Raw genomic sequence first — 14,834 nt, 5'->3', positions numbered from 1 at the left:
ACCTTTTGGTTTGCTTGGAAAGTCAGTTATGTTAAATGAGGTTAGGCTGGGACACACAGGTGAAAGGATGTCTTGCTAAAACAGACACATAAAAGAATGTTTTTCTGAAACAGACATAGGTGAAAGGATGTTTTGCTATAGCAAACACATGAAAAGGCTCATGATGCAGTATAACTGGCTCCATAGACAGGGGGAAGGGAGCATTGGTTTGGTTTGTTCCACCTCACTATTCTTTGCTAACAGCACACATGTGTCATTGGTTTGCTGTACATTGCTAAGCTCCCTTAGCGGTAACACCACCATTGAAAGAACCTTGCCAGAGAACTTCTCATGAAGTTCCTGCGGCTTCTTGCTGCTCCCCATGGCCTTGTGACCTCACTTTCAGCTGGTTGGAGAGCCTTGTGGTTTCTTCAGAACTAGGTTGAAGTTGCTGGTTCATATTTGGTGTTCGCTATGGGACTGAACTGCTGACAAAGAAGAGAGAGCTTGTCCCCAACGGACTATTAATAAACAGGTCCACTTCCCCCATATCCTAATAACTTTTCTCTTACACTGTCTCTGGTGGGTGGTGGGCAAGAGTAGAGGATGAATGTTTATTAAAATAGGCTGCAAAAAATTTATGCCTGCACCTCTGTCCTAATCAGTGTTCCATTATTGCAGAGACACCATGACCAAGGCAACTCTCATGAAAGAAACCATTTAATTGGGGTTTGCTGACAGTTTCAGAAGCTTAGTGCGCTACCATTGTGATAGGAAGCATGACCACACACAGGCAGACCAGGTACTGGAGAAGAAGCTGAGAGTTCTCCTTCCAGGTCTGCAGGCGGCAGGAAGAAGGGACACTGGATCTGATTTGAGGTTTGAAACTTCAAAGCCCACCCTCAGTGACACACTTCCTCCTACAAGGCCACGCCTCCTAATCACTTTCAAGTAGAGCCACTCCTTAAGGACCAAGCCTTCAAATATTTGAATTAGTGAGGGCCATTCCTATTTGAACTACCACATTCTACCTCCTGGCCCCCCACGGACTTGGCATTATAATGAAAAAGTGCACTCAGACTGTCTTAGTTAGGGTTTTAGTGCTGTGAGCAGACACCATGACCAAGGACAACATTTAATTGGGGCTGGCTTACCGGTTCAGAGGTTCAGTCCATTATCATCAAGGTGGATGCATGGCAGCGTTCAGGCAGGCATGGTGCAGGAGAAGCTGGGAGCTCTACATCTTCATCTGAAGGCTGCTAGCAGAATATTGGCTTCCAGACAGCTAGGATGAAGTCTTAAAGCCCACACCCACAGTGATATACCTACTCCAACAGGGTCACACCTTCTAATAGTGCTATTCCCTGGACCAAGCATATACAAACCATCACACAGGCCAACTACAAAAGTCCTCTTAACAATCCCAACATTGTACAAAAGTCTAAAGTCTCTTCTGAGACTTATGGCAGTCTCTTAACTATAATCCCCTGAAAACAAAAACAAAAACAAACACACGCACACACACACACAAAACCCAAAACCAAATCACATACTTTCAACACACAATAGCACAGAATATACCTTACCATTCTAAAATGGAGGAAACAGAGCATATGAGGAAATACTAGACTAAAGCAAGACCAAAAAACCAGTAGGGAAATCTCCAAATTCTGCATCTCCATGTCTGAGCTTTTCAGATCCTCAATTCCCTTCAGGTTTGTTGACTAAAATACTATTCTTTCTCTTGGGCTGATTCTATATCCTATTAGCAGATTTCCTCTGCAGATATACCATGGCCCTGACATCTCCGACATCTTGGGGGCTCCAACACAATCCAGGCTTCATCTTTATAGCTTCATACAGTGACCCCTCCGTTCAGGGATACCCCTGATGCATGCCCAGCTGCAGTGGCATTCCTTAGCCAAGGGATTCCCTTTCTTGTATCCTTGACTCTAAAGCAAGAACCGCGTGGACAAAGCTGCCAAGTTCTGCTTGGTGGGGTTGGATCTTGGACCCCTTATCCAGCCTTCTGTTTTTCATGGTTTCCTTTACTCCTTAAAAGTTTTCTTTAATTCCTTTCCACAAGTTGGAATCTTAGCTAGGTGGGGATTTGGCTCGAGGTCACCACTTCTTTTATTGCCTTTAGTGTCAGGCTTTTCTTTAATCTGATTATCTTCTTGAATACAGGACTTAGCTCCACTATACTTCCTAGTGCCCCTGTTCTCTGCAAACTGTGCATTTTAAATTTTTTCTGACTCAGTTTCCCCCTTTTCAGATAGACATGCAAAAGAGTGACCACTAGAAACCTCATGACAGAGTCAACATTAGGCTGTCTTGAAATCTCCCCTGCTGGGCTGGAGAGATGGCTCAGCGGTTAAGAGCACCCGACTGTTCTTCCAGAGGTCCTGAGTTCAACTCCCAGCAACCACATGGTGGCTCACAACCATCTGTAAAGAGATCCGATGCCCTCTTCTGGTGTATCTGAAGACAGCTACAGTGTACTTATATATAATAAATAAATAAATCTTAAAAAAAAAAAAAAAAAAAAAGAAATCTCCCCTGCCAACCTCTTCAATATAGCCTCAGGCAGATTTTTTTGAGGCAAGGGCAGAAAGTAGATTCTTCACCAAACTATAACAAGAGTGATCACTAGACCACTTACTAATATTCCTCTTCCCTGAAAGCTCTTGAGCAGGGGATTGTTAAGAGGACTTTTGTAGTTGGCCTGTGTGATGGTTTGTATATGCTTGGTCCAGGGAATAGCACTATTAGAAGGTGTGACCCTGTTGGAGTAGGTATATCACTGTGGGTGTGGGCTTTAAGACTTCATCCTAGCTGTCTGGAAGCCAATATTCTGCTAGCAGTCTTCAGATGAAGATGTAGAGCTCCCAGCTTCTCCTGCACCATGCCTGCCTGAACGCTGCCATGCATCCACCTTGATGATAATGGACTGAACCTCTGAACCGGTAAGCCAGCCCCAATTAAATGTTGTCCTTGGTCATGGTGTCTGTTCACAGCACTAAAACCCTAACTAAGACAGTCTGAGTGCACTTTTTCATTATAATGCCAAGTCCGTGGGGGGCCAGGAGGTAGAATGTGGTAGTTCAAATAGGAATGGCCCTCACTAATTCAAATATTTGAAGGCTTGGTCCTTAAGGAGTGGCTCTACTTGAAAGTGATTAGGAGGCGTGGCCTTGTAGGAGGAAGTGTGTCACTGAGGGTGGGCTTTGAAGTTTCAAACCTCAATGTTTTTATCTACATTCCTCTCAGTACCACTGTCTTCCAGTCTTCTTACAAGTCTGGCTCATTAAGCCCTCCATAAACATTCAACTCCTTTCCTAACCCAAAATTCCAAAGTCCACATTCTGCCAACAAGCAGCCTCTCCAGGCCTGTCACAGCAACACTCCGCTCTCAGGTACCAACTTCTATCTTAGTCAGTGTTCTATTCCTGTGAAGAGACACCATTTAATATAAGAACAAAGGAGTCTAGGTTCTGGAGAAAGTCTTGTGCCCCTTCCCTCTTTCCTGATGGAGACATGGGTTGCCCTTCAGCTTGGTGCTGTTCCAACCTAGCTTAAGCTATGATCTCTTCTTCCAATAGAATCATATCTATTGAGTGATCAATCAAAACCACAAACCTCCTATCTCTACTTTGCCCTTGCAATGTGCAATTCTTATATTAAAAAAATTGTGTGTGTGTGTGTGTGTGTGTGTGTGTGTGTGTGTGTCTGGATTACAGTTTCAGAGGTTTAGATCACTATCATGTCAGGAAACATGGCCACATGCAGGCAGACCTGGTGCTGTAGAAATAGCGGAGGGTTCTACATCCAGATCTGCAGATAGCAGGAAGAGATAGACTGTAGGCCTGGTTTGAGCTTTTGAAACCTTAAAACCCGCCCCCAGTGATACAGTTCCTTCAGCAAGGCCATGCCTCCTAATCCTTTAAAATGGTGCAACTCCCTTATACCTAAGCATTCAAACATATGAGCCTATGGGGGTCATTCTTATTCAAACCACCACACCTTCCAACAGTGCATGGGCCTTATGTGTGGGCAGTTGAAGTCTACTTTCTATAGGATGCTTGGGGAAAGGGAAGGAGTATCCTAAGGGTCAGGAAGCTGACAGACATTGCAAGTGCAAAGCAGAGATAGGAACTTGGTGGTTTTGATTGATCACTCAGTAGATGTAATGATTCTATTGGAAGAAGAGACCACAGCTGAAGCGAGGTTCCAACAGCACCAAGCTGAAGGGCAGCCTATGTCTCCTTTAGAAAATAGGAAAGGAGCACAAGACTTTCTCCAGAACCTGCATCTCTTTGTTGTTGGAGGACAGTGATGACTACCGCATGACTGTGGTGCTCCTGGGCCCAACATGGTGGAATTACATGTTGGGAAGTCTGCTCTGTGCCCACGATCTCTGACAAAGATTTCACAGCGCTCTTTTGAGGTAAGTTTGTCATTTATGACTCTTTAAATGAAGTCAGAGGGGCCTGAAACTCATTTTTTCAGATCTTGCTTTTAGACTCCTGCACTAGACATTCGCTGCTGTCCACGGTGGAACACACAACTGCTCTGAGCAGGAGGAACGCGTGGCCTCCCACACCAGCAAGAATCCCAGGCCCTATAGGTAGAAAGAACAAGATCAAGGCTATTCAGGTACACAGTGGGTCTTGTCTGGAACGGATGAGTGAGGTCACTTGCCTCACCTTTGACCCAACAAAAGCATCCCTGAGGAGGGGGTTCTCCCACTCTATGATCAACAGCAGTCAAATGACATCAAAGACAGCTGAGAGCCATAGCAGCTCAGATGACAATTCTAAGTAGGAGCCTGGGTCAGACTCAAGTAGGCCTCCTGTTTTCTAAACACCAGAGGGTTGGACTAGAGTAGACCAGAGCAGATTCTGTCAGGCTCGAGTTCCTCGGTCTGTCTACATACCTCTGAAGTAATAAGCCACCGAAGCGCATACCCGTGAGCCAGGAGACAGCAGCAACTGCAGGGAGTCTGTGCTGTGTACTATTATATGAATGTTTCTTGTCCGTATAGCTCTGAGAGGGAACCAATGGGTGGATTATGTACCACTATTGGCTCTGTTTTGCCTTCACTCAGAGACAGCATCTTTTATATGGGATCTCCGTAGTTACCCTGAGTCTCGGGGTCTAGTAGGAGACGTGAAGCTGCCATAGCAAGTTAACACATCTGGACAGCTTAAAGCACAGGAATTTATTCCCTCCCAGACACAGAGGCTGGAGGTCTAAGATGAGGACATCATGTCAGCCTGAGTGGGGCTGAAGATCTCTTTCAGCTGCTTAGGTTGCTTTTACGTTCCCTTGGTGTATATTTATGCCAAGAGGTCATTTTCCCTCCTACAAGCCACAGGCAGGGGACTCTCCATGCTTGCTCTCAGGTCAGGAGGGTGAAGAAGCAGCTGCCATTTTGAACACGCACCATCTTCGTTATCTAGTTGTGGTCCCTCTCCCTATCTGTCTGACTATCAGAAAATCTAACTCTTAGCCACATTGCTTTTTGGATGTGGGTTTCAGGCTTCTGTAGCCTAAAATTACCTGAAAGCTACTTGTTTAAGAAAAGCAATTTAGAAGCCAAAGCAGAAATTCCCCCAACCAAGCCAAAGAGTTGTGGACACAACAAAGGCTAAGTTACTTGGAACTACTACTTTAAATTGGTATCTATAACAAATTAATAGAAGTAGCGAGCAATAAAATGCATCATTTGAAAAGTTTCAGGTAAGTTATTAGTTGTCAGTAAAGAAGCCACAGGATTCAGTCTGTCATGAATCGGGTCATTTACTCGGTAAGAAAAGTTATCAGAGGGTGCAGAGGCAGAGGCTGGGGAGCCAGGTACCTCCCCCTGGCCTCTGGGCCATTTCAGAGACTAACCAGAGTGATCACACTTGTACCTCATGGCTGGCTAGTTGTTCAAGTAGCTGCTCTACCAGCTCTTGCCAAAACGGAGACAACTCTGTGAGAAAAGACCGGGGGGATTGGCTGTCTGAGGAATTCCGTGTTTTCCACCCCAGCTCCTGATTTAGGTTTCTCACACACAGACTTCCCACCACATTCTCCTCTATTTTTATTTATTTATTGTCCTGACTTTTTCTAGTAAGACAGTCCTGCACACCAGTCCCAGTAGCAAGGTCTGTGAGGGCTGTGGCTGGAAAATGTCAAGTGGGGAGCACTGCGGGACCTCTAAGACTCCCACCCCCCACAAGGGCCACTGTGAGGACAACAGGATTCCTGGAAGACAGTGTTCCCCAAACCATCATCTAAAGCAGGGGAGAAGTTCTTTCATCGTGCTCCCTGCCTAGTGGTGGCTACCCAGCATCTCTCCCTTCCTCACCGCCTTTCAGGGCTGCCTCAGCCATGCGGCCCTCCACACCTGGGCAGTTGTGAGTTCCTTAGGGCTGTTGTGAGAATAGGGCTAGCTTTTGATCTCATCCACAGGGCTGTTTGGAAGCAGAGAAAAAGGAAGGAGGTGAGGCAGCTCTATTTCTCGGGCAAGCGTGAATGGTTGAATTTTATCAGACCCTTGAATTCACAAAGGGGCTTGAAATTCAGGTGGGTCCCTGGGGCTGTTCTTGGAAGTAAGAATTGGGCAGGGAAACCTAACAGCTCTGTCCAGGAGAGAATAGGCATGAGAAAGAGTTAAAAATGAACTGCTTCCTGTAGGAACGGCTTCCTCCTTACAGGCTTATGTAAGAATGCAGAATGTCTAAGAAATTTCGGTGTTTACTATGACTTCCTATCCTATCTGACAGGCCTGGAGACATGGATTTCTGACTTTCTTTGCAGTATGCGAACTAGGCATTGGGCTGTTAGACATTTCCCTGAGGCTGAGCATCCTGGAAGTTAGGGAGTCCTCTTAGAACCCATGTGGCAGTTGCTGGTTTTGGTCCTTCTGCAGGCAACGTTTGAAGTACAGGGGAGCCTGGGAAGGGGGTGTTGGAATTCTGTCTAAGCTCCACCCCACAGCTACCTGGCAACAGCCAGGTATGCTCCGCCCCACAGTTGCCTAGCAAAAGCCAGCTATGCCTGACTATAAAGGGGGCTGCTTGCCCACTCCTCCCTCTCTTGCTTTCTCTTTGTTCTTCTCTTCTTTGCTGTCCCCTCTTCCCTGTCCCTTCTCTCTACACCCCCTCCTCCCCTCCACGTGCTCATGGCCAGCCTTTCTTCTCCTCTCCTCTCCTTCTCTCATTAAATCTCTCCATGTGGAACCATCCTGGTTTGGTGTGTTCTGTTCAGGAGCAGGCTGAGATTTAAACCCCAACACTGGTTCTGACAGGAGGAGCAGAATGTATCCTGCCTCCTGAATTGAGAAGTGTGCTCTTCTACCAGATCAATACAGTGTCTGCACAGAATATTCCAGGCCAAGCACTTGCTCCATGGGCTCCTCTTAATGCCACTCCCCGACACTTACACTCCAAATAGGTCTGCCCATTACAAGTACAGGCCTCTCTCTGGGCAACATACTTTCTAGTCTGAAGAGTAGATTTGGTAGTACGTGCAGCCATCTAGCCCTGCCCTTCACAGCCTGCTGGGCTGAGTCAGGAAAGACCTTCTCCAGACTACAAGGTCTCAGAAGAGGCCCTAGGGTTAGACAGTGGATGCTGTCTGTTTAGACTGTAGGCTATGAGGCTTATCTAGGACATAGATCACACATAGCTCTTTCCATTTACAGCATATATTTCTTTCTCAAATATACATGATCCCATCTCAAAGGGAGCCTTGGCTCCAAAGGCCACCACAAATGACCCAGAGTCATGGCTGCTTAAGGAAGTTTCAGCTGATCCAGAATTTACTTCAGCATGAGATGATGGGGGAAAAGCCTCTGCCCTCTAGACCTGGTTGGCTACTCAATTGCCCACGTACCCTGCCTTGCAGATACCTAGGCTTTGGGCTGCTGACCAAGCATCACGACTGACCCACACCTTCATAAAATCTTGTTTAAAAGGGTCCCAGGTGCCTCCCACTCCCCAAATCCACAGTGTTGTGTTTTATAAAAAGGTAAGGGAGAGAAGGATTATGTTCTATGGAGGTGGAGTAAGGTGTTAGGGAAGGGGGTTCCTCCGCAGTGAGGCACACCTTTTATAGTGAGTCAGGCACACCTGGCTGTTGCCAGGTAACTGTGGGGCAGAGCCTAGACAAAATGCTAAAGACCCTTAGTAGAGCCAGATTCCTTCTCCTTGTCCCATCAACCCTCAGTTAAAATTATAAAAACATTAGTCTGCTATTTATGTTCAAATTATTTGGGTCTGGTGGATACTGGAGCCAAGTTTTTCATAATGCAAGCAGCCCAGAGAGTACCTGGGACAATGGGCAGCTGCGATGCATATGGGGATAAACAGTAAAGGCAAAAATGACCAAGCTTGTCTTATAGGAGGACACTTCTACCATTCTTAGCATTTCTTCTAGGCTCCACCCAACAGTTACCTAGCTTGCTATAAAAGGAGTTTGGCCTCTCTCTCTCCCTCCCTCTCTCTCTCTCTCTCTCTCTCTCTCTCTCTCTCTCTCCTGTTCGCTCTTCCTCTGTCTTCTCTCTTTCTTTTCTTTCTTTTTTTTTTTTCGGAGCTGGGGACCGAACCCAGGGCCTTGCGCTTCCTAGGCAAGCGCTCTACCGCTGAGCTAAATCCCCAACCCCATCTTCTCTCTTTCTGTCCCTCTCTGTCTCTTTTCTTTCTCTGCCCCTACTCCCTTCTCAACTACCCTTCTCATGTCCCAAAATAAACTTCATTTTATACTAGACCTATCATATGGTTGGTACCTGGGGTTGGGGGGGGGGTGTGCCTCAGCATGGGTCTGCTAAGGCACCTCCTCCTGCCACCTCTTGCCGTCACATTACAAAACATATCAACCATAAAACACACAGTGTACATTTCTCTATTGTAAAGCGCATTCTGGAAGTGGATATATTGATAGACTATACCTGAAGGAGAGGCTTTTTTCCCCCCTGAGGGCTTGAACTGTAAAGGTAATAGTTGAACAAAATGGCAGCCTGTAAAATTGCCTGAGTAGGTGGTGAAATATCAAACCGTACAGAAGCTATGGTGGAACCACAGAAGAGCTAGGAAAGGTAGAGATTATTCACCCAGCCAAAGGTCCCTTTCAATCCCAGTATGGTTTGTGAAGAAGCCAGGTGGCTTTTGGAGAACAACCATGGATTACAGAGAGCTCATTCAGGCCGATCTATCATTTATACCGCTGTGCCCAATGATGTGCTTTTGACTGAACCACAGATCCAAGTAATGGAAGGCTTTCCATGCTCCCTTAGACTCTGGTAGGACATTTTTTAGTATTCCTTGGGCTGGTGGACCTCACAACCAATTTTCAGACACTTGAAATAGTCAACAGTGGATCTTCAGAGTCCCACTATTTGCCATGGTACAGTGGCCTGAGATCTTGCTTCCTATCCTGACCACCCTCTGTGGGAAGGTTTCATTACACGGGTAACATAATATTAACTTCTGCATGCCTTCGCTCATGTGGAAAAGCATGTAAAAGACATACAACATGCCTAAAGGAATAGTGATGGGGGTTCAACCCACACAAGGTTCAAGAGCCCAACAGAGCTGTAAAATTCTTGGAAGTATTGTGGTCTGATAAGACATGTATGATAACTTACAAAGTTACTGAAAATATTCTACAATGGCCCTATGCCTGTAAATGTAAAGGAGCTTCAGATGGTCATGGGGATCCTGGAGTATTGGTAGGAGGCTTTTAGAGTAGGTAAGATCCGGAAGTAACAGCTTAAACAGCCATGCGTCTCATTGCCCAGTGTTCCTTAGTGTTAGAAATCACAGGAAACTCAGATGACCACACCTCAGACGGTGGCAAAGACACCCTGAGCAAAGAATTTCGGTTAGGATTTTTTGTCTAAGTTATGGCAAAAGGAAGAACCTCTGTATCTAGTGCAATATCATTTTTATTATGATTGGATTTATTTTGGGTAGTAAGAGGGCTGAGTACAGATAAGTCACATTGTTAGCATTCTAAGCCCCGAGAGGCCTGACTCACTGTAGAAGGGGCTGCTTGCCCCCTCCTCTCTTTCTCTTGCTCCTCTCTCTCTCTCTCTCTCTCTCTGCCTTTCTCCCCCTCTATTACCCCCTTAACTCCCCTCCCCATGCCCTGAATAAACTCTATTCTATGCCATACCTTCCTGTGGCTGGTCCCTCAGGGGGAAGGGCTGCCTCAGCATGGGCCCACCAAGGCACCCCCTTCCCCATACCTCACCACACCTCCATAGAACAAACATATCCCCATCTCTTTATCTTTTTATAAACACATCACACATGACACCAAGCCTGATGACTTAAGTTCAATTCCCAGAATCCACAAGGGAAGGAGAGAACCAACGTCCAAAATCATCCTCCGATCTCCACATGCACACGGTGGCAGGCAAGTAATATTCACACTCACACAAACACACACAGCAAAATTTAAAAGTAATAAAATAATTAAAGAAAATAAATGTTTAAATGTTATAAGATAGCTATCAAATATGAAAAAAGAAATATTAAAAGTTACAAAAGCGAGTTATTTTAGTAAGGAAGGTTAAAAAGAATGCTTTTAGATTTAAAAAGATTTTAGATGACAATTTTGCCATCTAAAGATTGTTTCAAAATGGAAACAAAAAGATGTGGGGGCAAAACTAGAAAGCAAAGCCATGTTACAGAATATCTAAGGAAATTACAAAAAAAATTATGAAGGATGAAACGTAAGACAGTATATGCATGACTGTGTTCACTATAATTAGAACTTATTGCTTTGCGGTGCTTGTCTGAAATTCTTTCCTGAAGAGAAACATCAGATCTGGTTTCATCTGAGTCAAAGTCACCAAAGGATCACATGAACACCTCAGGCTGCTGTGGCAATCATGGAGCTGTGCCTTCATGCTTACCATTGCCACTTGCTTCAAGAAACAAAAAGTGTTCCCTGGTGGCCTTCACCTCCAGGACAGAGCATGGACGGGAAGGGACGATGTCACAGCTGTGCAGGGTTTTAGTCTGTCTCTGTATGCTTACCGCTGCCAGAGCTTTTGGCCACTCAAAGCTGCTGATGGGCTAACATTACTTCCTGGCCCTGAAGACCCTTCCTCAACCCACTTCTCTTCTGAAAAAGCCTTGAGAAGTTCCAGATACCTTTATTATGCAGACCCAGCTGCATACCCAATCTGAGCCCTGACTCCTGCCTTAAATTCTATCATGAGAGCTCTCCATACAGTGTGAAGGAACAAGAGAAGTTAGTGGGTTACTGTGAAATGATGAGAGTTTCAGTAGAGTAAGAAGGCTGAGGGAGAGGAAGGGGTAAACAGCGAGAGCTCTGTGGTCTGGGTTAGAGAGGATCTCTGATCCCGGAGGGCTAGCCACAAGCTCTGGGAAGGGCAGGACCAGGTAAAACACCCCAGTGTCCTGCTAAGCTTGACTTTTAGATGAGCAACCATTTTTTTTTTTAAGGATAAGCCTGTCTCAGATATTGTATTCAGATATGTACAGTGAAGATGAATTTTTTTCTTTAACTGAATTTTAAAACTTAACTGCTAGACATCCTACCTCCCCCTTCTTTGTTTTTGTTTGCACTGCTGAATTCCTAGCAGCCTTCCTTATACCTCAGTGAGGATCCAGACTACACAGTGACCCTCGACAGGGTATGGTGGGTGGCAGCCTGTACGTTTGCAGGATGCTGTGTGGGGCTCTCATTTGAAGAAGCTTTCCACAGTATTCTTGGGAGATCCCATTGTTGTGCTTTATAAAAAAGGAAGAACCAGGAGTATGTTTGGTATGTATGTGGTGTTGGGGGAGGGAAAGGAAGGGGATACCTCTGCAGGCCCATGCTGGGGCGTCCCTTCCCACTGTGGTACCAGCCATAAGACAGATATAGTATGAAATAGAGTTTATTTAGGGCATGAGAAGGGGAGTTGATGGGGGAGTAGAGACAGAGAAAATCAGAGATAGAGATAGAGAGAGAGAAAGAGAGAAGAGAAGAGAAGAGAGGAGGGGAGGGGAGGGGAGAGGAGAGAGGAGAGGCCTGCCACGAACATTTGGGGAGAGAGGGGGTAGGAGAATGGGGAGAGAAGGGACAGCGAGGGAAGAGAGTAAGAGAGTAAAAAAGTAATAGAGTGAGGAGGGGGCGGACAGCCCCCTTTATATCGAGTCAGGCATACCTGGCTGTTGTCAGATAACTGTGGGGTGGAGTCTAGAAGTGACAATTATTTCCAAGTTTTGCTTCTGAGGGGGCTCATGACCTTCAGAACGGAGGACTCCCTGGGCTCAGGATCTACAAGGATGGTTCAGAAATGCAACAGCACAGCTGTGTATGCCGAGACGGACTCTGAGCCAGGCAGGAGGGGTGGCCAGTGCAGCAGTTCTGACCTCCGCAGCCCCTGGAGGTGACCTGTAACTGCAGTCAGGGTTTTGGAGGAAGCAGGTTGATCTACCTTCCTCTACCACCTGAGGAGGACGGTTCCCAAGCACAACGGAACCAATCCTCTTCTGTTCCTGGCAACAAGCAAGGCAACAAGAGATGGGAAAACTGAAAAAATGTCAGGAAACACAGATTTCTCCTTGATCTTTGTTCTGTCCGAGGGCTGCACAGAAAAGCTGGGCTATCAACTACATGGAGGCTCACCAGGGACGGTATTTATCACAGCAGATCCTTCTACTGTACTGATGCCCGGGCACTCAGATGGGCAGATAGAGGCCTTTCCTGGGCTTTTCCCTTAACTTGTAATCACCAGGCTTCGACAGCAGCTGCTATTCTCCACCTAGCCCCGAGCCAAAATCCAGGAGCACAGGATACGTTAGGAGTGAACCCTGGTATAGCCTGAATTTAAGGACAGACATGCCTGACTTCCTGAAGCCTGCAACCCTCATTCTCCAATGAGCACTTTGCACATGGCAGAACGGTATCTTGGCCTCTGTATTTCAGTGCTTTGCTTCAAACAGGACCAAGAATCTGGACACTAAATATGTTATGGATGCCAGAGTCTTTACCTGTGTGAAAATTGACTCTCATTCATGCACACACACAAGGCTCAGTGTCATCTCAAAAGAGTGTGACACTCAGAGATGGAGATCCCAATGGATGCCGGGTCTGCACTAATATGAAATATGTCATGGAGACATTGATCTGTTCCGTCCTATTATACGGGGAACAGGCAGTACAATGGTAGGATGGTCTTTAGAATGTGGGCAGACAGTGCATGTCCACAACATGCCAAGCCCCTGAGCAAACTGGTTTATTGGGTGACCCTCCAAAGGGGCTGTGCAAACTTATAACAGGGCAGCATGACCCTGGAGGCAGCCCAGAGTGGAGCTTTGAGCCTGTGTGGTCCAGGTTACATCCATTTCAGACTTTTAGCATCTGGGGAACACAAAACTGTTTCTGTGCTTAGAGAAAATGTGGTGTATAGATGTTAGAGCTCCACAGGCAGTCAAACCAGACATATTCCATCCCTTGGTGGCTTTTCTGGGGGTAGGGGTTGGACAGAGTGGCCGGTGTCCTGATGCTTTTCTCATCTATGAGGGACACAAGCGCTGCCTCTTCAGGAACAATGTACACCCACAGTGTCTGCAAAGGAGCTGTTTGTCCCCTCCTTTTGCTGTGGTCTGAAACCCGAGCAAATATTTTTATGTCATTTTTCACGAAGCTGAGAGTTCTGGGAAGTTCTCTGTACTGTACATTTCAAAGGGAATGATGCCCACAGAATGCTCAGACTGCATAGAAATCTAGAATGGAGACCTGCTGTCTCTCATGCAAAAGCTGTCTTCAGATAGCTCCACAGGCCAGTGGAGGTGCAGAGAACGCAGGTCTAACAAGGCTTGCTGAAGCATGTTGGGCAGGTCTCGAACTGCCACGGAAGAGGGAGTGCTGAAGTGGCCATGCTCCACTCTGAAGCAATGTGTGGGACAGTGAGGGTCTCTCTGTTAACTGAGCCTTGGCTCGTCACAGGGTGCACACACACATATACACTGACTCCCCTTCCCTCTTTCTATCCTCACTCCTTCCCCCTCTCTCCCACATCACTTGGTAGCCTCGCTGCTAGGGATTTATATGGGCGTCATTGTTAGCACTTCTTCTAGGCTCCACCCACCAGTTACCTGGCAAAAGCCAGGCAGGCCTGGCTTGTTCCAAAGGAGGCTGTTGGCCTCTCCCTCTCCCTCTTGCTCTCTCTGGCTCTGCCCCCTTCCCTTCTCTGACCCCCTTTCCCCTCTTTTCCCTTCCTTCTCCCCCCTCTCTCTCCACATGTTCTTGGCCAGCCTCTTCCCTTTCTCTCTCTCTCTGTCCTTCTCTGTCCCTTCTCTTTTTCTGCTTCTACTCCCTTTTCAACTCCCCTTCCCATGCCCTGAAATAAACTCTATTTTATATTCAACCTGTCACATAGCTGGTACCTTGGGGAGGAGGGATGCCTGAGCATGGTCCTGCTGAGGTACCCCCACCCACCACACCCTACCTGGCTCTACAAAGCCCACCTTTGGCTTTAAAAAAAAAACCCAGGGGCTGGGGATTTAGCTCAGTGGTAGAGCGCTTACCTAGGAAGCGCAAGGCCCTGGGTTCGGTCCCCAGCTCCAAAAAAAAAAGAACCAAAAAAAAAAAAAAACCCACAACGAAGGTCTATAACAAAACTCCCCATGGTAGTCCTACACAGTCATAGTAGTCAGCACAATGGAGCTGAGGCAAACCCTGTGCTATTTCAGTCAAGCTCGATGGCCCATGTACAAGTGGTGACTCTTTGGGCTGTGTAAGGCTGACCAGGGCAGCATTTCATCTGCAAACCAGGTCAGTGGCTGCTGCTAGACATCAGAATCCATATGTGGTAAGGACAGATGCATGACCTTTGCCCTGTG

The sequence above is a fragment of the Rattus norvegicus genome, chromosome 1 (genome assembly GCF_021556685.1).
Source record: "Rattus norvegicus strain SHRSP/BbbUtx chromosome 1, alternate assembly SHRSP_T2T, whole genome shotgun sequence".
In the NCBI taxonomy this organism is placed as follows: domain Eukaryota; kingdom Metazoa; phylum Chordata; class Mammalia; order Rodentia; family Muridae; genus Rattus; species Rattus norvegicus.
The sequence above is the reverse complement of the archived record's forward strand: the minus strand, read 5'-3'. Positions refer to the sequence as shown.